Source organism: Orbicella franksi, chromosome 11 (assembly GCF_964199315.1).
Source record: "Orbicella franksi chromosome 11, jaOrbFran1.1, whole genome shotgun sequence".
Lineage (NCBI taxonomy): Eukaryota > Metazoa > Cnidaria > Anthozoa > Scleractinia > Merulinidae > Orbicella > Orbicella franksi.
Genome location: NC_138155.1, coordinates 18,228,880 through 18,256,379, shown reverse-complemented (window position 1 = coordinate 18,256,379; position 27,500 = coordinate 18,228,880). Strand labels below are relative to the sequence as shown.

Genomic DNA, 27,500 nt, shown 5'->3' with positions numbered 1-27,500 from the left:
GCAATGTGGAGTGGTATTGAGGGGAATCAACGGCTTTTAGGTATGTTTTCTGTAACATTTTCGGATTAAATTAGTCATATTAATATTTTGTTTATTTGTTTCGGGTCAGACCGTTTGATACATACCTTATATTGAGGGCACTTCTAAGACCATCTCACGGATCCTACAGCCCTACAACATTCGTGTAGCCCACAAACCTGCAACTACGTTACGACGCTTACTGACCAACGTGAAAGACAGAGACGAACCTAACGACAGACAGGGAGGAGTTTACAAGATCAAATGCTCGGACTGCCAGGCTTCCTACATTGGTGAGACTGGCAGAAACCTTAACACAAGACTGACTGAACACAAACAAGCCACGAGAAATGGTGATGCCAACAATCACATTGCTGTACATCATCAACTGACAAACCACAACATTGACTGGGACTCTGCTCAGTGCTTAACCTACAGTACAAACTATTTTCAACGACTGACTCTGGAAAGCTGGTACACTAACCTAGAACAAACGCCTCTTAACAGATGTCAACAACTACCGGCGCCTTACAAACGACTTATCCATGACAGAAACGAAACTGACAAATGCACTTCTAACAGACCGACTTAACAATACACGGACCAAAAACTGACCTATATGACTAACAATAGATGGATTGAAACCCACCAATGACTGATGACAAACTTTACATGAGGGCGCGATTTTGATTTGCTTCAAGATATTTCAACTCGATTAAGTTACAGTCCTTTAACGTCCTTAATGCTAAACAGCATTCCAAGTTGACCCATTAAAGTGTCTTAATGAACTTAAAACGTTTTGGTGAATCGAAAACATTAAGGTTCCAAGAAATCTCTTGTGTTTGTTATGACAACCATTCAGTGTTGCTTACATTAAGGAAATACACGCCATGACAAACTGGACATGACGGCAGACAGGAAATTAAAGAAAGTTAACTCACACTGTTTCGAAAACATCTAAAAACTGTTTTTATGTAGTAGACATTATGTTTCTACTGATAGCAGTGAATTGACAGGATTTTAATTAATGATAGCCTTTTACTTTTGCCATTGAAATCGATTTGTCTCTTGTTCTTGTATAATTATTGTATTATTTGTGCCCAACACATTGGCATAGATTTTCATTTTTCTCAAAAGGGAAATGTTGCGAGTTCGAGCATGAAACTTGACATGGTATGTGTTTAATAATGATATTTTAAGGCTGTAAAGTAAAATAATCAGAAAGTGAGGTACCAGATGCATTTTTATGCTGTTAAACATGACCTATATTTTGCTGTTATTTTTCAGACGCTTTATAGGTGTTTTTGAAATGGTTAGGAAAAACACTACATCAACATATGTGAGATTAGTTTAAAATGAAGAATAAATTAAAGTAGTTTGAAGTCAATTGAATTTAATTTTAAGACTTTAGCAGCGCTTCGTCCTCGCAACTTGTTTCAATCATTTTATTCCACGAAAAACTGCACTTTGATTGGGCTGTCAAATTTTTGTGAATTTCTGAAAATTAAAAATTCGCTGGAAGCTTTAAAGATGTTTTTAGAATTAGGTCAGCTAAGGGTATCTTTTGGCAAAATATGAGCAATTTGCCAAATGGGTCGTTGATTGGCGTTTCTCGATCCTTAAACAGTCAGCCATTCTTAAACACATTGTACATAGGTTAAAGATATACAGTACCAACATGTTATTGGTTACAAAAAGAAATATCCATCATGTTTCAGTGCTAAATAGCAATGAAAACCAAACGTGTTGTCACAAATTTGGTTTGCAAAAAGACAATTTGTATCAGGAGTTTTTCTCACCCCACCCCAGCATTGTCAATGCAATTCAAATCTTTTCTCCTCCTTTCTCTCCCTGCAAGTCAATCGTGAAACTGATACTGATATCTCTTTTCCTACCCCGATCAATGATGTTGAATGCAAAGCTAGGCTTTTACGTACTGGGTGAAGCTTCAAAGGAAAGCAAATTGATGGCTGAATATCACATTATTTTAAAAGGGAATAGAGGCTTGAGTTGTGGAGAAGCTCCATAATCTACAGATTTGATGCATCTGCCACAGTCCATTACATACTCACTGCATACTAGCACCGTGGGATGCGCTGTAAATACCTAGGAAGCGTTGTTATTTGAGAAAAGCCGAACAGTGCAATTTAGGCGTCCCGCACATCCTTGTTCCTGCAGATTTGAATTTCTTCTAGGAGGGCTTAGCTAAGTGCAAGGGAATCTAAGAGCAACTGGGAAGAACAGACTTTGAATGCTTCAAACACTCCATTACTTATCCTGAAACAACTTCTGGTAAGCTGCAGAAGTTACTTGACCTTTGCCACTGATTTTCATTCCATGAAATTTTTCCATTTCTCAAAACACCCACATCTTGCCAACATAAGAGACACCTTTTGTTTAAACGTCAGCAAATTTCAAGGACGTTTTGTAGCTTAGGATATCCTTGTTTAATTTCACTGTGTGAGCAAAATAGTGGAAGTTGAGGAAGTGTTATGTTCGTTTGTGCAACAATAGGGAGTTTAAGAAACCACAGCGCAACTTCGACAATGACATCAATTAGAAAATGAATTTATATTTTACATATGAATCTTGTGATACTCTTAAGTCACTTTCCTTTGTTTTTCAATGTCAAAACTATAACGACACTGAATCTGGAACAGGGCAAAACATTTGAAATGAAAATCAGAAAATTAGCTGTCGTGGTTCAAGTTCTCTGGACAATGCAAAATTTGGTCATTTTACGTTATTTTGCAGAGGAAGGCCAAGAAATGTACCAAGAATTATAATGCATGTGCACAGCCATTGTTCTACTCATTAAACCTTTTGTTTAGCGACGTTCCCCTTGCCATTGCTGTCGCCGTCATGGTTTTTTTAAACTCTCTAATATTGAAGAACAAACATGACATCATTTATTTGGTGTGTCTCTGGATGTCCCCAGCAACAAAATCTGATTCTTAAGGTGACTGAACACAGTTTTTGATACCTATGTTTCATTCACCTTTTTCTCTAAAACCTTTGATCCTTCCGTCGCCAAAAATGGCAGCAAGCAAGTTAACAACACAAACTTTGGTTTTTTGATGGTTAAGCCGACGTATGTGCCGTTGCCATGGCAACACGAATAAAAATAAACAGGCCTTTAAAATCGGTTTTGTTTATTTGTAGAAAATCTAGTCATTAGATTTTCTTTATAATTTGCATGCACCAAGCTTGTAACGATTCTCACAAGTTAAGACCATTTTGCTAATAATTTAACAGAGAGATCTTTAATTATCCTTTGTTGAAGGTTTACTGGAATATCTAGAGTTTCCTCTGTTAAAGTTCAGTTATTTTCAATAGTCCAGTTACTTATTTCCTACAGTATTTTCGTGCCAAATTTCGTGAAATTCTAATGAGTGGTTCATGAGAGTGAGTGTAGCGTAGTTCCGAGAGTGCAAATTTTCATTCAATCGCACTTTTTTGACTTACTATGCATGCGCTGCATTTAACTGGGTTTTTTCGGTAAAAAAGAAAAAGCTGCGAATTGCTGAGTTCTTTGCATCTTTACCTTTTCTAACATATATTTATGACAAAAGACTAAAGCCATCAATACACTGCGTTCAATTATAGAGAAAAATAGCACAGATAGTGCGGGTGTTGAGTAAATAAAATGATCGCTCTATTGACATCGGCATGTCTGTTTTTTTTGCAATCCTTGTGCGCGCGCTGAATTGCATCAGCAAAAGCTCGCGTGAAAAGTGGGTTCGGCCACCTTAAGTGCACTGTTTATTTTCATGAGAAGAGTTGCCTCTTTCAGGTTATTGGTAGCGAGGGCACAAGGCTTTTATTAAATCCATAATAAAATTAATTTTCTTTGTTACGATTTGTTCGATTAATGCCGCCTTTTTACTTATTATTATTATTTGTAGCAGGTTAATGGGCCAATCCTCTATAAGTAAAGCAAAATTTCCTACATCATAAGAGAGTCTTTTAGAGTGGAATTGACATAATTTGAGCCAACGGATTTACACATGTTTTGTTTGTAGTATCGGCTAAGTGTATATCACACATGACACAAAGCAGGGAGAGTGACGGTCTGATTAAGTTTGGTTCTATATACTTATGTCTTTTCACTATTACAGGCAATTTCTAAGTTGAATACTTTTTTAAAAGCATTTCAAACGTGAAAGACATTAATTTGCCTTGATTGTGCTGTCACAAGCGAGTAAAAATGTTTTTACCTATTTTGGCACGTTGTATTACATTGTGAATTTCAAAGGGGCTGAATTGTAATTTTCTTGATTTTTGATTGGCGTTCATGCAAAATTGCTAGTAGATTCCACAAAAATGAAACTAAACCTAGAATTCTTTGACTGAACTGTCCTTTGCTAGAGTATCAGACAATTTGAAGTACTACCGGTCAGCTTTTTTCCTCACTGAATTTGCATAGCTTGTGGGTTTTGTTTTAATTAGAAAAGTATGTCTACTTAATTGGGATAAAGTTCACTCAGAAAACAAGAGAAATTAAAATAATCACTCTATCTTGATTAAGGAAGAATCAATGTATAAATTTAAAGTTAAGAACATTTTACAGTGATGTAAACGTCTGTGTAGCAAGAAGCTGAAAAGTGTAAAATTTCTGATTATTGCAAAGTGAAATCTTAGCTTTCAGTATGACGACTGTTTTCCATAAATTTTTTCCATTATATTAGATATTTCAAAAAACTAACTCGATTTCCTTCAGTTACTTACCTAGGCATTCAAACTGGCAAAGTATGAGCAAAATCAGTTTTTCGACCGTCATGGCCATGATTTCTTTGATTTTTGAGTTATTTTTTTGTAAAAAAAATACCTCTTAGTCGGCGCGTCGGGTATGTTATGGACGGGTCAATGGGTGAGTGAGTGAGTGAGTGAGTGAGAGATGTATGTATGTCACACCAATCAGATTGGATCTACTATGAACAGCCAATCAAATTTCTTGTTGTAAAGGTAAATGGAACGTGAGAAACACAAGGTATGTATAAACACAAGGACTTTGGTAATTGAAAAATAAAGAGTGATGTGTATGTTGCTGGTTTGCGATTTTTAGTCTGGTTTGGAGGGGAGTGTGACAGTTACATACGTACATTGGGTTGTTTTAGAGTGAATAATTTTCAGTGTAATGGTGGCTAGTTATGAACGAGATGAGTCTTGAGTTTTGAAGCAGTTCATGAGTTAGCAGTAGGCAAATGGCACGAGATATTTTTATTTTTAATTACAAAGGGTAAGTTGATACTTTTGTTTTTCACAAGGAGTTAATTCAATTGGAGGTCACGAATCGTCGGTTCTAGTTCTTAGAACATGTTTTAGAGGAGACGAGACTATTTAGATTTGAAGCAGTTCTAACGTTTACAATAGTAAGTGCAGGTAACGATTGCTTTGTTCTTATTGCATGCAAATATAACGAGATATTTTTATTTTTTAGTTACAATGGGTAATTTGACACTCTTGTTTTTCACAAGGTGGTAAATTCAATTAGAGCTGACGAATCGTCACCACTTGTTCCCACGAGATGTTTGCTATTTTTAGTTACAAATGGTAACTCGACACTTTTGTTTTTCATATGGGAGTAAATTCAATTAGAGCTTACAAGTTATCGGCTATTGTTTCCAGGATATTAAACAAAAAAGAAGCTTTCATTTCTGGACGGTTTTTACGTCTCTGCAGTAGCAGTTTAATATTTTTATTTGATGGGCATTTTATGACATTCTTTTCAGTCTGATATTTTTTAAAGGTAAAAAGTATGAAAACTGTTCAAATGTTCTTTGAAGACTGTGTGGCACCAAGTTAAAGTGCAATTTAATTAAATCAGACTTTCAACGTGCCGGAGAGGTTTTTTTTCTCTTTCTTTCAATTTTCGGTGAAGTAGTGTTGTGTAACAAGGGTAAACTTACGACTCATATAAAATGCGAAAAGTTCTCTTACTTGAGTATTTTTGAGCAAAAATTCCTCTTGGGGGCTGGAAGGGCTCCCGAGGGGGTACTCCCAGAAAAATTGGTCGGGGTGTGTGGCCCGCTTCCCAAAACCCTTACCCTATTTATGACCAAAATTTGCGATATTCCTTACCCTATTTGTGACCTGACCAAAAATTCGAAAACCTATTTACGACCTGACCCTCAAATCAAAACCCTGTTTCAGACCTGTGTTATAATAAGCTCCCTAGTTCAAACCAATGTTAAATTACCGTAAACATAAATTTGTGAAGGGCTTTTGTTGATTTTCTTTTCGATAATGATGAAAAAGTGGTTTCTTCTTAAAGCATACCCATATCAAGGCTAGAGTGCAAAAACCATACCCTATTTATGACCAAAATGGCCAAAATCAGCTAAAATCGATACCCTATTTATGACCAAAATGGCTGAAAAACCATACCCTTTGGGGCCGCACAGACCTATATAGCCCATATAAGGGAGTCCCCCCGCCGGGGGGAAGGGCTACATGATCGGTGAGTGAGGGAGCTATGCATGTGCGAGTGTCAGACCAATCACAGTGTGGGTTGTATCAAAGAACGAATAAAATTACCAGTTAGAAAATAAGATGGTAGCTACATTAATCTGGAGACGTGTCAGATTACTTTAGTTTCTTCAGTCAAACATTTTATGGCTTACTATTTAGTTATCTTACCATTACTGGTGTAACATTGTATGTACATCATAAACTCCCAGTTTCTTTCTTGCTGTACATCGCAACCAAAAAACTTGTCAAATCAACCAAATCAGTTCCATGAATGCTGCTATCTCTGAGACTTATAGTTCACAAAAAAATAACTCTTGCACGCCTTGCGTGCCTATGTTTAGTGGCAGTTACTCTTAACCTTATTTCATTTCCAGGTACTTTGGGCAGAGCAGCAGGTCTTGCAAAACTACAAACTTTACTCCTCTCGTGGGAAAGTCATTTTCAATGATCCAAGGTGGAAGGACCAGTGGTACATGGTGGGTAACTTGTGCTATACATTTTGGGTGGGATTATTATGCCTTTAGTGATGGATCAGAGGGTGCTGCTTGGTATAAGAAATTAAAAGGTGTAGAACACTTTTTTATATGCACACTGCTGTTAATTTGGACAGAACATGCTACATTTAGGTAGGAGGCTAACTGTTGTCATCCACAAATGTCACGCTTGAGGAATCAGTCTCTAGATAAATAACTTATCATTTGAACTTGCTTGCACTGTGAGCCAAAAAATGAAGAGAACAAAATATAATATAGACAGTTTTTACTCATTTGATTTAAAGCCATGATGGCTCTAGGTTGGTCCAGGCTGTTAGGGGCTGAGGCCATCTGATGCTCTGAGCTGGCAATTTTTTTCTTTCTGGAAGGGCTTTGAAGAACATGTCTTGTGAATTACTGCTCTGTGGAAGTCATCTTGTGATTGAATCAGTACAGGTCATCTGTCACTTGATGAATGGAATGGCAGATAGGGTTACTTAGAAAGTTCTAGAATGTCAACTTGAATGGAGAGGGGAGGGGTTAATTGCCAGGATGAAAAGCGTAGAGGACTGGAAATACTTCACAAACTCGTTTTACAATATATGTATCTTAATTGCCCTTACCAGGGAAGTAGCTGTACAAGGGAAGTCATCAGAGTGCTAGACTCTGACTAGACTTTTAGAATGCCTCCTGATTAAATTACTTCAAAGCCAAGGCTTTTTGGCACATCCCTTAATTGGTGTAGCAGAGAAGAAAAAAGTTATTTTTTGAATGTTAAAAAAAAAGAATGTGTGCACTTTAATTGTAATCACTTCACTTAATTGAAATCACTTCTGGTGAAACCTATTGTGTAATGTTTTCTTTGTGATTCTCCAGTTGCAAAACAACAGATGTTGTCTTTTGCCAAGCGATGAAAAGCCGCAAGCGAAGGTGCCTTAAAAGGTGAAAGGAAATATAGTCAACATGCAGCAATAAAATTTACTTACCAGCTGACACAGAAAGTTTTTGCATGCCACTGCAAAATTTTGACCAAGATCTCGGCAATCTTGCCAGCCAAAAACTTGCTGGGATTCTTGGTGAGATCTCAGTGAGATCTCAAAATCTCAGCAGCCAAAAGCTCACCAAGAATCTTGGTGAGATTTCAATTAAGATCTTGCCAAGATTCTCGCCTAGATTCTCATTGAGATATCAAAATCTTGGACGCCAAAAAAACTGGCCGAGAAATTGTAAGTTTTCTTGGCAATCTTGCCAAGATGTCAAAATGTCAACACACGGATCCAGATATCATAAATTAGTTGAGAGAAATAGTCTCTAGCAGACAAAATAAACACACTGAAATACAACTCCACTATGTCAAAAACAACCAGATTTATTGACAGATTAAAGACCATCATGTACAGTTAAAAAAAGCTTAACAGTGTCAGAGACTTTTAGCTTCACTTCACATTTAGCTACTGAAATTTAATGAGAAGAAAAATTGTCATTTCTGAATCTAGAAATATAGGAGAACTAAACTTTATCCTCGGGTCGTCACGTCCTTTACCTTGAGCACACTAGAATAATTAACCAGTGATATATTAAATCTGTCAGCCGCAAAGAATCAAAGGAAATTCATTTGGCTTGGCTACAACTTCACCTCAAAGCGGATATCATGACAAGGTTTATCTTCATCAACTGCTCAAGTTTTGCATGTTGCTAAAAGTTGTTCGATGTACACAGACTTCAGTCGTTAGGTCACTTCAACATGGTCTTGAAAAAGACTTGCACAAGATGTCCACAAATCCTCTTGTGATTACTCACATTCATGATGAAAACGTCAGAAATTAGTTTACTATAGTTCTTTTTCTTGAACAATTAAAGCAGCTCTTTCCATGGTAACTAAGTCCTTTGTACTTTCAAAACATCTTAATTTCCCACAACAAGAACTCCGAAGCATGCTCTCCTGTCATGGGATGGCATGTACTCTACCCCACGTGACTTAAGACATCCAATCACAGTGCTTAGTTAATGATCTTAGTAGGAAGTATTCCCATGACTAGTCTGTCTGCCGCCTGCATTGCTTGAGAAAACAAAAAGAGAATCCTACCTCTACAAAGCCAAATTTGAAAAGTAATTTTTTGGAGACAATTGAGTCATCATCCCTCAAGTGAATTGAATGGTCATTGAGTAACTCAAAGGTAGGCCTGCCCATAACGGCTAATTTAGACAAAACAAAATTTCAAGATGATCAACAAAACTCTTATCTTAACAAGAGGCTCCAAGTAGCCTATACTCATGTGCAAGAGAATAGAAGTCATATAAAATAGATACGCAATGCTTACATAGTCAGACAAGCAATTTGAAAACGTTTGCCATCTGACAACTAGAAATGATACGGGAGAAATACTAATTTGAAAAAAGTGCATCATAGATCTAAGATATAGATAATTAAGATGCAGGAGAGAAGATAAATGCCATAACGCAATATGCCATCTTTATTACAAAGATATTGTCAGGCGAATGGCATAGAAGTTTCCAATAATCTTGGTAAAAAGTTTTAGCCCACTTGTTACTTGAACTTTTGGTGGATTTGTTCTTAACACCTAAGCTAGTATATAACTATAACTGAACTGAACAACTTTAATCTGCATTTCATAATGGCGGCAAGATAATGCCGAAATGTCAAGTTAGAGCATGTATTTTTCTTTTAAAACAAATGGATGACATGAAATTCAGTGTTAAGGGTAGGCTGAGAGCCCATGTTGACTTCTGGGAAGATATTCACGCCCCTTCTTTTATTGTCCACTGTATCATAGAAGGTTACAAAATACTTTTCTACACTACTCCTTCAGGCACTTCATTCAAGAAAAACCATTCGCTTTTCCAGCATGCTGAGTTTGTCTACGAGGCTATTTTGAAGTTAGTCTCTAGTTCCAGGGTTGCCCAGGTTGCAAAATCTCAGCTTTAAGGCACATCAATCAGCATGTATACATACAGAAGTTTAAATTTGAGGACTGGATGGTAGGTCTAGATTATTTTGAAATGGGTTGTTATTTTAGCATGTTTGGTCGGAAAAGCAGCCATCACCACCTACTGTAGATATTTTTTCCTGAACATGAGCCCAACCTTGGTTTCAGTTGGGTTATGCCCAATGGGGACACAAAATGCTTTATGTTTACTGTTCTTCCTTTTGGACTATCGTTTTTGGGATCCTGTTCAAGTTATTACATGGTTTGGGATGGTTTGGGATGGAGTTCAAGGTGTTATCAGTATTACTGAGACCTAGTTGCAGAAGTGCTTAGCCCTTATTGATAAGGCACTTTCAGACCCTAACCTGTCGGCTAGAGACCTAGCTCCATGTGTTGGAAAAATCATTTCTATGAGTGCTGTCCTTAGGAATTAACCTGAGCAGCATCATCACTGAGCATTTCCAAATGTTTGTTGCAGCAGCACAAGCCTGGGATACTCCTTCCCCTTTAGACAAATATTGTATTGTTGAGCTTACATTTTGAGGGGATTATCCTGGCAATGTTTATACCAGGAATGTACATCTTATTGGACTCCTCCATTTATTTCAGTTTATTCGGATGCTAGCGATGTTGCTTATGCTGGTCATATTCTTGAGAAAGATATTTTCGCCCATAGAGTGTTCATGAATGAAGAACTGATGCAGAGTTTCTGCATATCGTGAGTTGGCAGTCATCCAATTGGATGCATTGAGCACCTCTCTTCCCAGTTCCTGGGAAAAATGATTTTCTGACTACCAAGGGATGCCTAGAATTGTGCAGGTTGGTGGTATACATTTCGACCTGCATATATTAGCTTCTGACTTTTTCTCCTTTTGTTCTAACCATGGGGTCAGTTTGGAGATAGACTGGATCCCGGGCTACCTAAACAAGAAAGCAGACTATCTTAGTAAGCTTGTTGACTACAATGATCGGTAAATCATTCACGGTATTTTCCAACTACTGACATTCCATGGGGTCCCCATATGTGTACTGTTGGCTGTCTTTCCACGTTTTACAATTACAAAGTTTCAAGATTCTTTTCCAGGTTCTAGAATCCAGGTTCAACTGGTGTGGATTCATTTTCTCAAGCGTGGCAAGGTGAAAATTGTTGGTTGGTGCCACCAGTCGATCTCCTATCAAAGATGCTTAAGTGTATGTCTCACTCCAGGGCCCCAGGGTGCATAAGGTTTACCATATTTCCCTTTTGCCCCCTTTTGGCCTTGAATTTTTGGTGATTTGTGATTGATTACCAGCTTTTTGAAGGTGTCTTGACTGTGCGTCAGGGGTGCTACACTGATCACTATTAGGATCCCCCATGTGGTCTGGCCATATCATTGTAGTGAGACTTGTCTTTTTCCGTAGTATTCCCCTAGTAGTCTTTGATCACATCTATGTACATTGCCCTGCCGGTTTTAAGGGAAATGGACTTTTGCTGGATATTTGGTTCAGCTATTTTTTGGCAGGTGGCAGTGTTATTTACCCAGATTGAGAAGAGTTTACTCCTTTGGCGGTTGGCAGGGTACGTTTTCGCCGGATGGTGACTTGTCCTCATTTGAGGCCAGATATTATTGCTTTTGTCTTGGCCGGGAGGCTGATTTTTGTTTTTTTTGTTTGTTGTAAGTGAATTTTCCGGTGCTCATCATTAGAGGGTTTCTCTCAGACATACTTTGCTTTCTCAACAGCTTTACTGTTATTAGTCTCTTCGTTATGCTCTGCAGGATTTGCTGAAAGCTACCACCTGGGGGTGACGTGTGCGCTATCTGTAGAGGACATATGGTACAGCAATTGTTGTCTTCAAGAGCTTACTCCTCTATATATAATGTATATAAAAATTCTGTTCTTCTTTATAAAGGTTTTCGTTACTGTTGAAAGTCTAAGAGTATTTTTCTCACTCTCCCATGCGATAGTCTATTGATATCACAATATATTTTGTATCTACAAGATGCCAAAACTTCATAACGGAGCTCCTGCGCGCTGAAGGCGCACCAGCGAAGCATCCATTCCTTAGAAATTTTGGTAACCCATCAAGCCGAGTAAATTTGGTTATGACGTCACCGTACGAACGATGTCCGTCTGTCCGTACAGACTCTGGGGGAGGGGGAGGGGAGTCTCAAGGTAACCCGAACGTGGGAGCTCAAGAATGCCATCTTTTCTTGGCGGGATGAAAACTCATTGCTATATTGCCATGTCAACAAATGATAGCAGAGTTGATAATGTAAGGTTTTCGAGAGAGGGTTTAACTGAGGCAGAATGTGAAAGGAAATAATTGGGAGCAAGAATTAGTAGTAACAGGAAAAGATCGTGAAAGAGAGCAGGCACAGCAAGGTCTAGAGAAAGGAGGCGAAACAGAACTGAAAAATGCCGTGAATTAGAACGAGTCAGGGCTGAGAGAAAGGAGATGAAACAATACCGAGCAATGCCATGAAGGAGAGCTAGTGAAAGCTTGAGAAAGGAGGCGAAATGGCCCACCAATTGTCTCAGAAGACTACAGAACTTCCCAAGTTAATTCACGTGTCGAGGTGTGCAGCCATGCAAGGAAAGTCACTTGATGTTTACTGTGTTTAGAGAAACTACAGAATGCTAAATACAGCAGAAAAGATGGTTGATTCGTTGATCTATCCAAAGGATTAGTTCAGTTCAGTCTTCACTACTTTTGCTGCAAGTTTCTGCCCGGAAGACGAATTAGCCAGTGGCTGAACTTGCGGTAAGCGACTGATCTATTGTTGTGGTGTTTTCAAGTGTTTTCTATACAAATTATAGAGTTGCCTTATCTTCAATGGGTATTTTTTCAAAGTCTTCTTGACTTGAGGCCATGCTGCGAGACATTTCTTAAAATTACATTGTTTTAATTTCGCTCATCGCTAAATAATAACACTTGAGTCGCTTTGTGGAAGTTGTTGTAATTTACATATTGTAAACAAATAGTTTTCGCTAACCGCACGGACTACAACCTCACGTCTAAAAATAATCAAACTGTAAGCTTATTTTTAAACACTGCAGGGCGAGTTGTGAATATTTTTTTCACAGGCACTCGCTTCATAGACTGCTAAAATTTTCTCCTCTGTTGTTGGAAACCAAGAAAGGTCAATAAACCATTGTAAGCTGAAGCCAACAAAATTTGCTTCTTTGTGGTGATCTGCAAATTGTGTTTACAAAGTATGGAATTTCCTCATTTTGTTAGTTCAATTTATTCAGTTTGGTGAATTGCTTGGGGGTTAAAGACTGGTAAAGCCACCACCTATGAAATGACTGCAAAGCCGTCGGAAAAAATAATGTTCAAATATATGCCTAAGCATGAATAAATTATTGAACTTTAGCACTGCAAGTTTTTGAACTTCTGGAGTGTCATTTTCAGGTTTGTAAATGTATCTCTTGGTTTTACTTTGAATTCGCATCCTTTCGTTGTTCAGTCATCCAGGCTTCATTAAAACTGGATTTGCTGTTTGATACTCAGATGCAGTGATAGATGCATATTGTGTTTATTTAGATTTCCTCTTGTCCAGTTAATTCGGTTTGGTGAAATGCGTAGTTGAAATGTCGAGATTATGCATGTAAACCCTGTCTGCACATGAAGCTCTACTTTGATTTTGATTTTCTATGTGATTTGGTCGAGGGCACATGGTCCCTATTTTCCTTTTGAGAGGTTTTTAGAATTTACATGTATGGCTTTGGTGTATGTACAGTGAGGTGTTTTGTACAAAGGGCTATATTCAGTAATGAACAATGTAAATTAAAATATCATTTAACATGCTTATAAAAACTTTAGGGTGAAGAAATCCTCACCCTGTCCATTTCTTTGTAATAAAACTATCATTTACATACATATAAAAAATTTAGTTGGTGACAGTGCTCTCCTCTCTCTGCTCTCTCTCTGCTCTCTCTCTCCCCTCTTCTTTGCTCTATTAGTTTCATTAACTACTTATTCAACCGAGAATGATGTCTTTACAGGAAAGCTTAAACCGAGACCCTGCAGTATTGATCGAGCAACAGCAAGGGCAATATGGCAAGGCTGAGGTTTGAGATTTTTCTGTAAAGACCGAATGTTCAAGGTTAATAAGTAGTTGATTACATGGCCTAAAAACAAAATCAAAACAAAAAAGCCATCTGTTAATCGGAGCACTTATCTGGCCATGCATTCATTGTTACCAACTGCATAAAACAGGTGAACTAATGCATATTAAAAGAATTCTACACTCTCCTTGTTTATCCACAACAAACAGTGTTTAATTGAAATGTTTTTCTCATCCTATTTTATGGGAGAATAATGCCCTAGAATTAGTCAATCAGAGCACGTGTTATACTGGCTACAAACACAAGCCATATAATAAATGTGTGTAAATGATATTTCTATTACAGAGAGCTGTGCTGGGTGAGAACTTCTTCACCCTAAATTTTTTTGTATGTTTGTAAATGATATTTTTATTACAAAAAACTGGGCAGGGCGAGAACTTCTTTGCCCTAAATTTTTTATATGGATGTAAATGATATTCTTTTTTAACAGAGAACTGGGCAGGGCAAGAACTTCTTTGCCCTAAATTTTTTATATGGATGTAAATGATGTTTTTATTACAGAAAACTGGGCAGGGCGAGAACTTCTTTGCCCTAAATTTTTTATATGGATGTAAATGATATTTTTATAACAAGATACTGGGCAGGACCAGAACCTCTTTGCCCTAAACTTTTTATCTGTATGTAAATGGTACTGTGTTTTAGAGAACTGGGCAGGGCAAGAACTTCTTCACCCCAAATGATTTATATATATGTAAATGATATTTTTCTTAACAGAAAACTGGATGGGGCGAGAACTTCTTTGCCCTAAATTTTTTATATGCCTGTAAATGATGTTGATATTTTTATTACAGAGAACTGGGCCCCTCATCATAAATTCTTATATATATAAAAATGCTATTTTTAATACAAAAAAAAAAGAAAACGAAAAGATTACTTTACTCTAAATTTTTTATTAGTTATAAATTTTTTGGAAGAAAGAACCCAATAAAGTTTCACGCACAATTTCGTTTTCATATACAGTTGAACCCTGCCATTTCAAACCCTCATCTCATTATAGGGGAGCTCCTGTGCACGAGTGGAGCCCCATGCCTTTGAAAATTTTGTAACCCATTGGTCTAAAAATTTTGGTTGTCACGTGACTGTCCGTGCGCCAAGCCCAATACCTTGAAAATTAAGACAGCACTACTCACATAGGTGCATCTTTGATATTGCTCATCTGTGTTTATGGTTTATTGACAGCTGTCAAAACAAGGTATCCACTGACCAGTATCATGTAACCATATCACGTGCTCAGGTTTAGAACTCATTGAGGTAATGTTTTTATTTTAAAGTTGACAGCTGACCAGGTACTGGTTTTTGGATTGCAGGCTCAAGTCAGGTTATTACTCTGGGAAAGAAAGAGGGAGTATGTGGAAAGGCAAAATTTTGGTGCAAGTTAACCTCTGGCTTGTTGTGGACTTTCCTTCTGATATATTCCTTGTACAATTATTGTCCCTTGGAATGTCCCTGATGTACTGTGCACAAAATTTTTACAATCTTTAAGTTACGCCTATGGTGGGTATAGCCAGTTAAAATTTAACTGGAAAGAGTAGCAAAACCACACGCTGAACAATTACATGCTCATAATTGATTGTATTTTGAGTTTCTGATCCAAGAAAAACAAATCCTTTTTTTTCTTTATGGTTAATTTTTGGAATGAGGAGCTACGCTTTTAGGCTTGGCTAAATCTATTTTTTAGGCTGTTCCTTCTTTGACCTTTTCTGCTTTGAAGTAGTGCATGACATCATTTCACACGGTCCCCTAGGTAACCCAGTTATACCATCCTTAGTCTCAATATTATTGAGTCTAGCAAGCGTTTATTTAGTGGACCCATCAAGAAAAAAGAGCCTGTTACTCCAGATAAGATTTAGCACATTTGCCTTGCATTTGCACACGTGGATAGCAATCCTAAGGATTTGCATTCAGCCTAGTTAGTTGTGTTAGGATTTCATGACCTCTTTAATTAGAATAAGCGAGTTATTGGTTTTAGAGGAGGTTGATGTAACAGTACATATTAATGAGTATGTAGAAATTCTTTTTAAATCTAACAAAACTGATCAATACAGGGAAGGTAACAAAGTCTTTATTTCCTAGGCTGAGGGCATTTTCTGCCCCCACACTTTTATTTGTCACTATTTTGCTTCCATTAAAGTCGAAACCTACTCTTCAGTTTATACTTTTAGGGCAGAAAGTTTTTCAAGACAAAAATCTGTATCTACATGTATAGCGCCCAATTAGGGCCAGGGAGCTAATTAAAGAAACCCTGTCAGCCATAGGCATAGACTCTAAACGTTTTTAGTACTCATAGTCTCAGGGCTGGTGGAGCGACTTTCATAGCGAAAAATCTACCTAGATCTGATGGCGTGGACAGATTACTCATGCTCCACGGTTGCTGGAGATCCGAATAAGTTAAGAATATGTACATTTAAGCACTTGAAGAAAGCACTCTGGTTGCAGTTCACAAGATTTTTCCCTTGTGTGGGCTCTAGTCTTTTTTGTTGCCACATTGCTTTGCATATTTTGCAAGTTTAGCATGACCCGTATCTCATTCTCTGTTTCTGCAGTTAGTATTTTAGTGTTGGCTGTTTTTCCAACTTTACCTTAGTTACGTGACAGTGTATTTTTTGTCTTTTTGCTGATAAGTTTTTCCTTAAAAGGATTTGTAATCTAACTTTTTCATTCTTGTATGCTTTATGAAGTATACAAATAAGCTTGCATATTTCTTGTTGCATATTTTGTGAAGTGTTTTTTCTACATGTATTTTTGAATATGGGTATGTTTTCATTTATCATTAAGTTTTCCCACTTTTGGCAAGTGTTTGTACTTTGCCTGCCTTTATTTATTACCATGTTTTTCTTTGTATTTATCTTTATTTTTTCAATACTTGATTGTAATTCACATCTGAGATGGCATGAAACTACTGCTGGGCAAGTGTTCACACTCTGCCTGCCTTTACATTGTTGTAGTGTGTTTTATGCATTAGCATACAGGAGAAGAAAATTATTTTCCTTCGTAGGAAGGTAGTGAGGAAGACAGAAATGCAAGGTTATAGATGTCATATATGACATAGCTGTGGATGACTGATAAGCTTCTTGGGGTTTTAGATACAAACTTATTTAATATTAATTTTCAGATGAGGGATGATGGACCTACCTACAATGTACTAGATGTATGGAAAATGGGTTATACTGGCAGAGGAGTTGTTGTTGGAGTTGTTGATGATGGACTGCAAATAGATCACCCAGAATTAAAAGATAATTATGTGAGTACCTATCATCACCAAACTGACATGTATATCCTCCTTCTCCACCTCCCTGCCTCCCTACAGAACCTCCTGCCCTACTATTCTCCTTCCTCTCCTCCTTTCTTTTCCAGTATTCTGTACAGTCATGCAAGTGTTGAGTCTCCACTGCTAAGATTTAACAAAACATTAGTCACCTTTTTCACAAAGGCAATTGGTTTTCGCACTAGACACAATGTAAAAGCGATAAATAGATAGCTAACTACTTGATATATGCCAAAATATGACGTCGTGCTCTAATAGTTTCAACGAATTCTCCTCTTGTGACATATTACATGTAGAAGAAGACCACAAGTGATAATGAATAACCAAATTGATGCGTCGCCATTACTCGTCAGTCTGCTTGAGCGGGCGCCCAAGCAGTCAAAGTAAATATTTGGACCAATCCTCTTGCAACGAATATTGGCATCATGAAATCTTCGTATTTCGAAACTTATCGTCATTTGAACATTGTCTAAGCAGTGTAGTTCTGAGTTGAATTGTTCAAAAAGAAGGGGGTGATTATTTTTGCTTTAGGCGGTTTATTAGGGTCACTAAATCCAAGATTAGTCTCATTACAAACATTACCGTCCCTTCAAGACAGAATGGTTCTGTGTCAAAGTATTCGCTAAGAGAGAGGTCAAGAATATTTTGCTTTTGTGCTGTTTCACAAAAGGAGCTGGGAAGAAGGTATTGTGGTGAGTAAACCAGTGCTTTCTATCTTTTATTGACCTTTATTATGTTTTTCTTAAGAGATACTTTTTCACTATGCCAGCTTTTGAACTGAAATACTTTAAAAGATGCTTTCCAGTTTAAGATCGATCTTGGCCCCATCGAGGACAAACTGGACATCCAACTTTGCTCTCAATGCCTTAAGACAAGTAACATTATATTATTGATCCTAATTCATTTGGTTGTTGCGTCAAAAATGTGGTTGGAGAGTTTAATGCTGATTTTGTAGCCAATTTATAGTTACTTCCAGTAACTTTTAACTTCAGAAGCAGTTTCTCAAAAGTTATACATTCACCTTCTTTCAAATCATTTAATTGTTTTAGTTTTCCAAGTGTTGTTGTGTTGTTTTATGTTGTGTCGAGGTGTATTATTCTCTAAAAGATAAAGTATTTCAGTTGCCCTTCCTAGGTGGTTGTGGGTAATTAAATCAACATTCATTCTTTGATTTCTTTCTACAGGTATGAGAATGCCTGTGAATCTACCTGTTAACCAGTTTTTGCAGTTCCGGGTCATTAACTGGCAATTGACAACAAATAATGTTATAGATAAACTCTGTAACAATAGCATCATCATCATTTTATTAGGAAATTGTACAGCACTGCTGGATGTTTTAGAAGCGTGTGCTTTATGAAATTATATTATTACTATCATGTACTTTGTAAAATTATATTTTTATTATTATCATCATTAATTCCAAATACTAGTGCATTTTCTAGCCATATATTAAGCACGTGAATGTGAGGTGAACCTCGTTGCTGGTATTGCACTCTGTAGAGCCAGCCAGAAATGTTTCCTAATGTTAGTGCTTCACCATTTTCTTAAACTTTTGGATATGTGAAGCGTGGAAACATGTTTGTTGCGGGGACTCCGATGTGCAAATGTGTCACTCACTCACTCAGGTGTAAACACTGTACATAATTAGGTGGCCCAAATGAGAGCATTCAAGTCCGATGCCATGTTGGAATAGTAACCAAGTTTGACGCCATATTGAATGTGTCATATTTGCTGTTGAAAAAAAGACAAACATCCTCACCATAAAAATATTTTTATTTCATTTTGATAATTTAGTAACATCTAAACCTGAAGAAGGCTGGTCTGGCCGGCCAAAATATTGTTTTTAATATACGATGTTGTGTCAACCTTGCAGTAGTCTTTGACTTCTCATCATTTTACTTTTCAAGTTTGGCTGAGTAGATCTCCTATGAGATCCAACGTTCACGAACTTTATCAATGCTTTGCAGTGTATTTAGTTTTTTATTTTCATAGCACATTGAGTTAAGTTTAGATTAAAGTTGTGTTCTCTATGCTTGTCTTGTTTATTTTAGTACATACTTCTGGAATTTGAGTGGAATGTGAAATGCACTTAAACTTGAAAAGAATTCCCAAATACTTGATTTTGATATGTTTAAACGAATTTTACCCTGTCTTTTGTTTACACTTTTCCTTCCTGATTGAAAAGATAACAAAGGAAAAGAACCCTCTGTGAGCTCGTTAGGATCAACACTGAAAATGCTTGCAAAAGAGTTTACTTAGACTGAGTGCTGTCTCATAAGAAACCTTTACCTTAATCCCTTGTAAAATCCTGTGGGAATCCCGCTGGGATCCCACCAAGGTGGCCCGTTTTCCCAGCGGGATCCTTCTGGGAAAACATTCCCGCCGGAATTTTATGGTAAGCAATTGGCTCTTGTTTAACATTCATGCAAAGTAGAGTAAAAATTTGTAAGACAGATTTTTCGCAAACTAAGAAAATGTGAAATCAAAAATATAGTTCAAAATCGGTCTCTCAGATTTTAATTAAAATTTTGACTCTAAACATGATTAACCCGTACAAATACACTATGAAAATTTCATCATGGGTTGTATGGTAGCTTTTTGAGCAATCCTCGATGGAAGACTTGCTTTTACAACCTTGAACGAGAATTGAATTGTGCATGCCCTTTATTTAAGCGCCCGTTCATGTGACACCACATATCATGTGCAAGAAAGCAAGAACAAATTAGAGCTCTTTTACTGGTTGTTTATTGAGCATTTTTGTCATACTTTTTTGGCCCTAGGCTTAAACACATGTTTAAATGGAGTTTGAAGCTATTGCTATGTCTACCGAAGTGATTTAATGCCTTTCAAGTGCTGACGTGGTTTTCGTTTCTTCTAAGGGTCACTTGCGTCATTTTTGCACGCGCGTGGGTGTGGGCGTTGGTTGTGCGAGGAATTTCATGAAGAATTCTTTAAGCTAGCATTGGTGGAACTGTGTGAATGTACGCTGAACAATTTTAACAGACTCCAAAACCTGAACTTGGGATGAAGATAAAAATTTTTGATGAAAGCCATTCACACTAGGATGAAGTTGCACTTGTTACCGCTTATAGTAGGAGGTGATTATTATCAGACTAAGTTGACTTGAGGCCTGAAATGTCATTCATGAAAACTATGAACACACATTTGCTTCTTCATGGCTTCAACTGATTAAGTTTGGTAGATCATGTTATCTTCTTCACTTGAGTAAAAGGTTAGTTTCCCTTTCGTTGTTATTTCAGTACTGATTTTCTTTTACTTAAAGTTTTGTTACATGCAGATATCACAAAGTGTTGGGCACAAGAATATTCACATTCACATTTATTCAGCGTAAAGCGTCTCATGCCAATTTGTGTACATGAGCTTAAGTGTTATATCATTTTGCGACCCAAACAACAGTGACTAAATTTTCTGTTAGTTAATTAAGGTTACTACCCACCTTCAGAGGCAAAAAAAAATCGTTTCATTTGACAAAATTTAAGTTCGTCATTTTATCTAGTGTTTCCAAAGGAAAAACATTGACTGAGTTTACCAGAGGACCAGGCAGGGGTGATACATGCCATCTCTCCAATTTGGATGAAACTTTGTCAAATTGAAGGGACTACCAAACGACTCTAACAGGCAAAGTGGGCCGGCTCTGCGATTTTTCCCTTGGGAGTTAGACCACCCCCCCCCTGGTTTTTTGCCCCGAATCCCAAAAATTGCATTAAAATAAGCATCAAATTTAGACTCCACTCCTGGTTATAGAATATAATGAATTTTATTGCCATTTCACACAAATAAGGATTGGACCTATCTTAGTTCTCAGCACGAGTTTCAAGGGATTTGAAGTGACAGGTGTAACACTCTTCCTAATTATGGTTACAAGAGGCCCCGCGGGACATCTGATATTTTCGCGCGCGCGTGAGGTCAATATGTTAATAAGACGTAGTTTAAATTCTGTGGCAACGGTCAAACTAACATCTTTCGAAATATATTAGAGCTAGTCATCGTCGCTGTTCTTATAATTTCCCTTTCGCGATCATTGTCCACCAGAGGTCAATCATTCATTTCGGGAAAAAGCTGTAAGTTTGTGTTTTTCGGGGTTTGTCCGTTCAGCCGTCTAATGTTGTAAATAATTGTTTATTTTTGTTCTATTTTCAGTCAAACTCGTTGTCGTGAATAAACTTTAACGTTTGTTCCCTTTTTAAACGATGTTTGGAGGCCGATCGAGATTGGCTTCGCGATATGGCGGTAACAACAGGTGCCAATCAAGAGTTGTCATTGCATACCTATGTCACGCAAGATTTAGCAATGAGGCAAATTAGCTAGAATTCTGACTCAAATATTGCTTAAGTCCAACTTTCTTTTTGAAAATTAATTTTACCAAGGTTAAGATCCACTCTTGGCCTGATGAAATCACAAATAAAATTTTTGGCATCTGTTAGTTTTTGGTCACAAAGGTTGTTCAATCAGTGTGACAAAAGATCAGTTTTATCAAAGAGAGAAGAGAGAGATCTAAGGAAATTAGATATTATAGAATCAATTAATTAACGTTGTTTCTACATTAATGACATTAACAGTGTCTTCGAATATTACTTATGGCCATTTAAGATAACTGAACGCAAAAGTCCTCGCAATAATCTTTAAAATAACAGTGTATCACGAGCATAACACCTGAATTCTATTAGTATGATTGAAATATGGAAATGAACTGCTGTGATATTTAGATTCTAAAGCATTGAGGTGTTAGAAGTGAGTTTTTACTGGGCATATCTTGTTGTTTAGATTGCTCTTAAAACCCTGTTCAAGCATCACAGGTCAAGAACTTGACCTTGCAGTTTGTTATACACTTACTTCACACTCGGCATACAAACTCATCAATCCTAAGTCATCTTCTTCGCTGAAATTATTGTTTGCGCTCACGGGCTAACTCTTGAGCTCACACATGGATATCTATTCCATTCTGAGTTAAAAAAAACCTTGAATTATTGATTTTCCTGCATCAGGCATGCAAATTAATCTTCCTGATCCTCAGATAACATCGTCAATATAATTTGGAATGCGTGGAAAGAAGAGCCAAAAACCTTGGTCGGCGGTAAATAAATTAACAAATTGATAATTGGTAGTTGACTTGCTAGTTAATATATTAACCTGAAAAGGGACATTGTGTTGTAAGAATGCCCAGAAAACTGTGTTGCGTGCAGTTCAGTGAATGTGCATTCACTTTATCGCAGGTTATGTTATATAACTTGGATTAATTGGGTATGCGTGACTTTTGAACTAGTCACGTGATATAACTTGGAACATTTACGGGCGGGATTTCCCTATTTATACATCTCTATTTATAGATTTTCACACATTGGAAAGTTAAGCATGGCTTCGCTTTTTTGCTCGTTTGTAACTCTTTCGAAAGAAAAGTGCAACATATCTCCACACTATCCAGGGGTCACAGAATATTTTCCCTTGACCTCTTGTAAAAAAGACATCCGGTCCCATCTGAGGACGCTCAAAGTTTCACAGACTAATATCCTCACAGAGAAGGATTTGATTCTCGCTTGCACTGGTCAGTTTAATGAAGATGGTACTAACATGACAATGTGTCCAAGACACCGAGTTGAACATGGCATATTTTGGCGACCCACGAGAAAATGTGCGTATCCTCTTCATTGGAATCGCAAGGGCAAGCCAGAGAGGGGAGTGACGTTGGAGATGAGCAAAGAAATCATGTCAAAGTGGAACACATTCTTTCCAGTTGGAGAGGTAAGGGAGGAAGATATACTTGCCTACCGCATTTTAAAATTTCATGATGTCCTTAGTTCAAACATAATGTCGGGGTTGTAACCTGAGTGAGGGGTGGGTGGGGATAGGAAGTAATCAACAGAGTTTTATTGAGGAGGTTACCATTTTAAGATGTGAACGATGATTTATGAAAAAAGGAATGGTTTGAACTTCGGATGTAGCCTCCTACGCAGACGTTCTTTGGGCTTGTCACGTAATCTTCCGTCCCCTACAATGGGGAGAAGGGAGATTGCGAGACGAGCTCAAAGAATGTCTGCATAGGAGGCTACGCCCGAAGTACAAACCGTTCCTTTTTTATGAATCATCATTCAGATCTTAAATTAGTACTCATTTCAAGCTGAATCCCCCTAAATTAGTCCATGGTAGAGAGTGCTACCCAGGTGTCATTCGCTTGGCATCAAAGTTTGTGTTGTCTGGAATCAGTAAATCCAGGCTCAAGATCAGGAATCACATCGATGGGATCATGGACCAAAGCCAAAATCTAGGATAAAACGGAAAATTTTTTTAACTAGGATCAGGAGTAGTTTCCAACTTACAGATCTTGTTACGAGGCCCTTAAATTATGCAAATGAACAGATGTACCGTGTTGGTCGCCATGAGTGATATCTGTTTGGCCCAAAAGGGGCTATTATTCAAGGGATGCAATTATTTCTCATTATCCCTATATCAGGGGGTTAGCTAAAACCAGGAAGAGGGCAGCGAACAAGATGATCTCTGACAAGAGCCATGGGAACTCAAAGCGTAACGCAAATACATAAAAATGTATAGTCATCATAAGTGAGTGCAGTAGTTTTGATCACACAAGGACTCATTTTCTTTGGGGGGGGGTGAACGTTATTTGAGTGAAAGGGTATTCAAGCAAATGCGTTAATCACTGTACATTTTTCAAACTTCGTGTGTGTTGTATTTATGTAATGTTTGACTGTTTACAGGAATTTTCAAACTTTGTAGAAATGATCACTTCTCCGCTGTACGAGTCGTGAACCCAGGTGAAGATTCGTTCATGTTGCAATCTGAAGAGCCAGCTGTAACACAATCTGAAGAGTTCACTAGAGCCCCAGAACCCATACAGGAGTTGCTCCCTTCACAACTGCACGCATCGAGTGATTCTGGAAGTCAGCTGGAGGTATGTTTCGCATTGCTGCTTTGTCGATAGGATCTTTAAAACAATCCAAAAGGCAGCGGACCCCAGCTGTGAATAAGGTGCACATAACCAACGCAACACTCACTGCAGAGTTTAAAGTACTTCATCTATTTCCCCAAGGAAAACTTACCGGAAGCTTGCCAGATACAATGTCATTGAACATTGCACTGAGTTGTTGATTATTTACCTACGAGTTATTAATTAGATATTCGTAAGCACACTCACTAAGGTACTAGAAATAAGAACACTGACATTCCGTTCTTGGTGTACAGCTGCAGCCTAATTAGTCTGGTTACCCAATTTGGTGAGTTTGAGGACGCAAGGTGGGGCCTGGACACTAAACGCCGGAATCGTTAGGAAAAAGCTAAAACATATAACCTCTAGTAGCCGTGAAGATACACACAATCTTGTAAATTCTAGAATCGAGCCTTGTCCTGTCAAGGGTAGTCGAATGCAACACAGACAGATATTCTGCAACGGAAGTTTAGTGTTCCTGACTTTTTAAACGTAAGGTGGTCATTTATAAAATAAGGAAAGATCCATAGCTATTTTTAGATTCATAGTCTAAAGAAAGGTTTCCCAGAAGACCAATTAGGCTTCCGCTGAGGTTCCTAACATTAAAGAAGAATCAATGCTAATTAGCTTTTCAAGAAGAATCATTTTCCCCTTTGTTGGAGAAGTACTTGAGACAGTCTTTATTCAGTAGTCTGACTAACACTCTATTGCTATTTTCTAATTTCAGCGAGAAACCAAATCCTGTAAGGGGGGGGGGGTTGCCTTACATAAAGGTGAAGCCCTGCTAAGTGATGATGGCTCAGATGTATTTTCCTCTGGCTCACAAGAATCCTCAACGGCCATAGAAACATCGATGGAATGGCAGGCAACGCCACAGATACAAATGAAACTTCATTCTCTCAACAATTTTCTAAGACAAGCTGATGGTAGAGTGAGCCCAGTGAGATCTCAGCTCAACACAAATGCGGAAGGTGTCTCATCATCCACTACACGCTATTACAAGTGAAAAGGAATGCAAGTTATTAAGGCAAGTCTAGATGCTATAGCCCCAGGGCAGTCTAAATGGCTTCTGCAGCAAGTGCTAGAGGTGTACAGCCATTCCACCGACTCGGACGTGAACCTCCCTGAGAAAACATTGCGTTCCAGGCTTGTCACCCTAGACAATGAAGCTACAAATTGGTATACCAGACAGCAAATTCTCTCTGTCTTTGTGGCCGATTACTCTAAGACAGAGTTACTGAGCTTTATTCCAAGTTTGACCAAGTGGAGGATAGATGAGGCCAGAAAACATGCTTTCCGTACTAGCTCAGGCCACATTATTGAGCCCCCTGTTTTGCAGCGATGCAGGCCTGATCCAGTTAAAGTGGATCACTTTCTTGATTTTATTTCAAGCCCCTCCTTTCTTCAGGACGTAGCCTATGAGACGAAGACCCTAAGACTGTCAGATGGTGAGACAATAGAAATTCCAAATGTGGTGAGGACAGCTGTGGTATCTCGTCTTACTCATTTGTACCAGTTATACTGCTCTGAGTCTGGATTCGAACCCATGGGAAGATCAACCCCGTTGAGCATCCTCAAGGTAACAAGGACGAATATGTCTAGTTTCACCCCCTGAACATGTTTACGTCTTTGATTCTGTCTCTAAGAAAAGGATTCGACATAAATCATTCATTTTTAAGAAATGGTTACGTGGACAGGTTTTGGGGCTTTCTAAGATCTTATTAGTCTACTAACTGGACGAATTGTGTGAACAGACCATCTGGCTTTTTATCAATAATTATTTCTCAACTGTTTTCCCCAGATATGCGCTGCTTCCCAGAAGAAATCGTTAGCTGGATTGGACAGCACACAAACTGATGGAGTAACAGCGTTCAGTACTCTGGATGAGGCAACTAACAAACTTTGTACATTGGGTATGTATGTCTCACTGTTAAAAAAATGCTTCTTAGAGCCCATAATGCATGTTTGAAAAAATAAATGCAGTGTAAATCAAGACTATAGCACGCTCATGTATGTCTGTCCCATTTTTTAGGTTTGTGTGAGCGAACAGCCAGAGACATCAGTGCCCGTCTAAAGTCGTCAAAAACCTATCTTAAGACAGACTATAAAATTCATGTTTCTAGAGCTGATCCCTGCGCTGGTCACTGCAGTGTGTATGTGCAGAGCACCGATGACTCCGATTACCAAGGCCACTCCGACCATGAGTACAACATAGTCTGTGACAGATGTCATAATTACAGGAATGCTGTGGTGGATCTACAAATGTCGTTATCATCTCCTACTGTTATCTATAGGTAAGGACTTGTCGGTTGGTTGTCATTTTCGTTCCTGTTTTTGTTAGCATTGTACACTTTGGTAAGATTTGTTTTTTGTGTTGTTTTGTTGTCAAGTGTTAGTGATCTAAAAGAAGAAATCAGACACGATGTAGACACAGCTCTCCCTAAAATTGACGAATGGGAAGCTCACATCCTTAGAGCGGCTCACCAGGATTCTGTGAAGAGAGACATCATTGATAATCTGTCACCACGACAGGTTGTCCTGATAATGGATTGGGCCAAGAAATTTTTGCCAGCCAGCTTTCGAGAAACCCAGCTTGACTGGTTTGGCAAAAAGGGCAAATCGTGGCATGTGACAGTTGCAGTGACAAGAAGCGATTGTAATGACATTGAGGTAATTACTTCAAAATAGAGTTTTGCTATAATTTAGAAAATGCACGTAGCAAAAAGACGCTTTAGAAACGGTGCCCAAATCCCATTTTATGGGCGTGGCCCAAATACATTTCAACCCCTAAAGGGTACCAATTCTATGAGAACACATTAGCTGACACCGACATTTCTAAAGCAATAAAAAAGCCCACATAAACTTAAAATTTCAAATAGTTGAGTAACAAATAGGTGCTGAATTTTTCCGCTTTTACCTAAAAGGTGCTGCGATAACTCTAACCCTGTCACTTTAGCGGTACCGATCAACGGCACATGAAAATGAACGATGAGCACCCCTGTCAATCTTACAGAGTAGTCCCTTAGGGAGGGCAACATCCTAACTGTCAGAGCCGGATTAACAAAAGGGTCTGGGATGTATGTCAAACTGCACTGTACACATATTACTGTTATTTCTAGTTATTTTAAAGCTAACTGTGTTATTGTCCTTCTGTTCCAGGCCCGAACTTACATCCATTTGTTTGAGGATTGTGTTCAAAACTGGTTTGCAGTCGCTTCAATCATAGAGCACACACTGACAACACTGAAAGCAACAAA

At 38.0% G+C, this 27,500-nt stretch overlaps 1 protein-coding gene across 3 annotated transcripts in view; it reads right to left on the bottom strand.

Annotated features, from left to right (window-relative positions):
• LOC145503127 (uncharacterized) overlaps positions 1–27,500 on the bottom strand; it is a 382,969-nt gene that overhangs the window by 32,749 nt on the left and 322,720 nt on the right. The gene's annotated exons all lie outside the window — the stretch shown is intronic.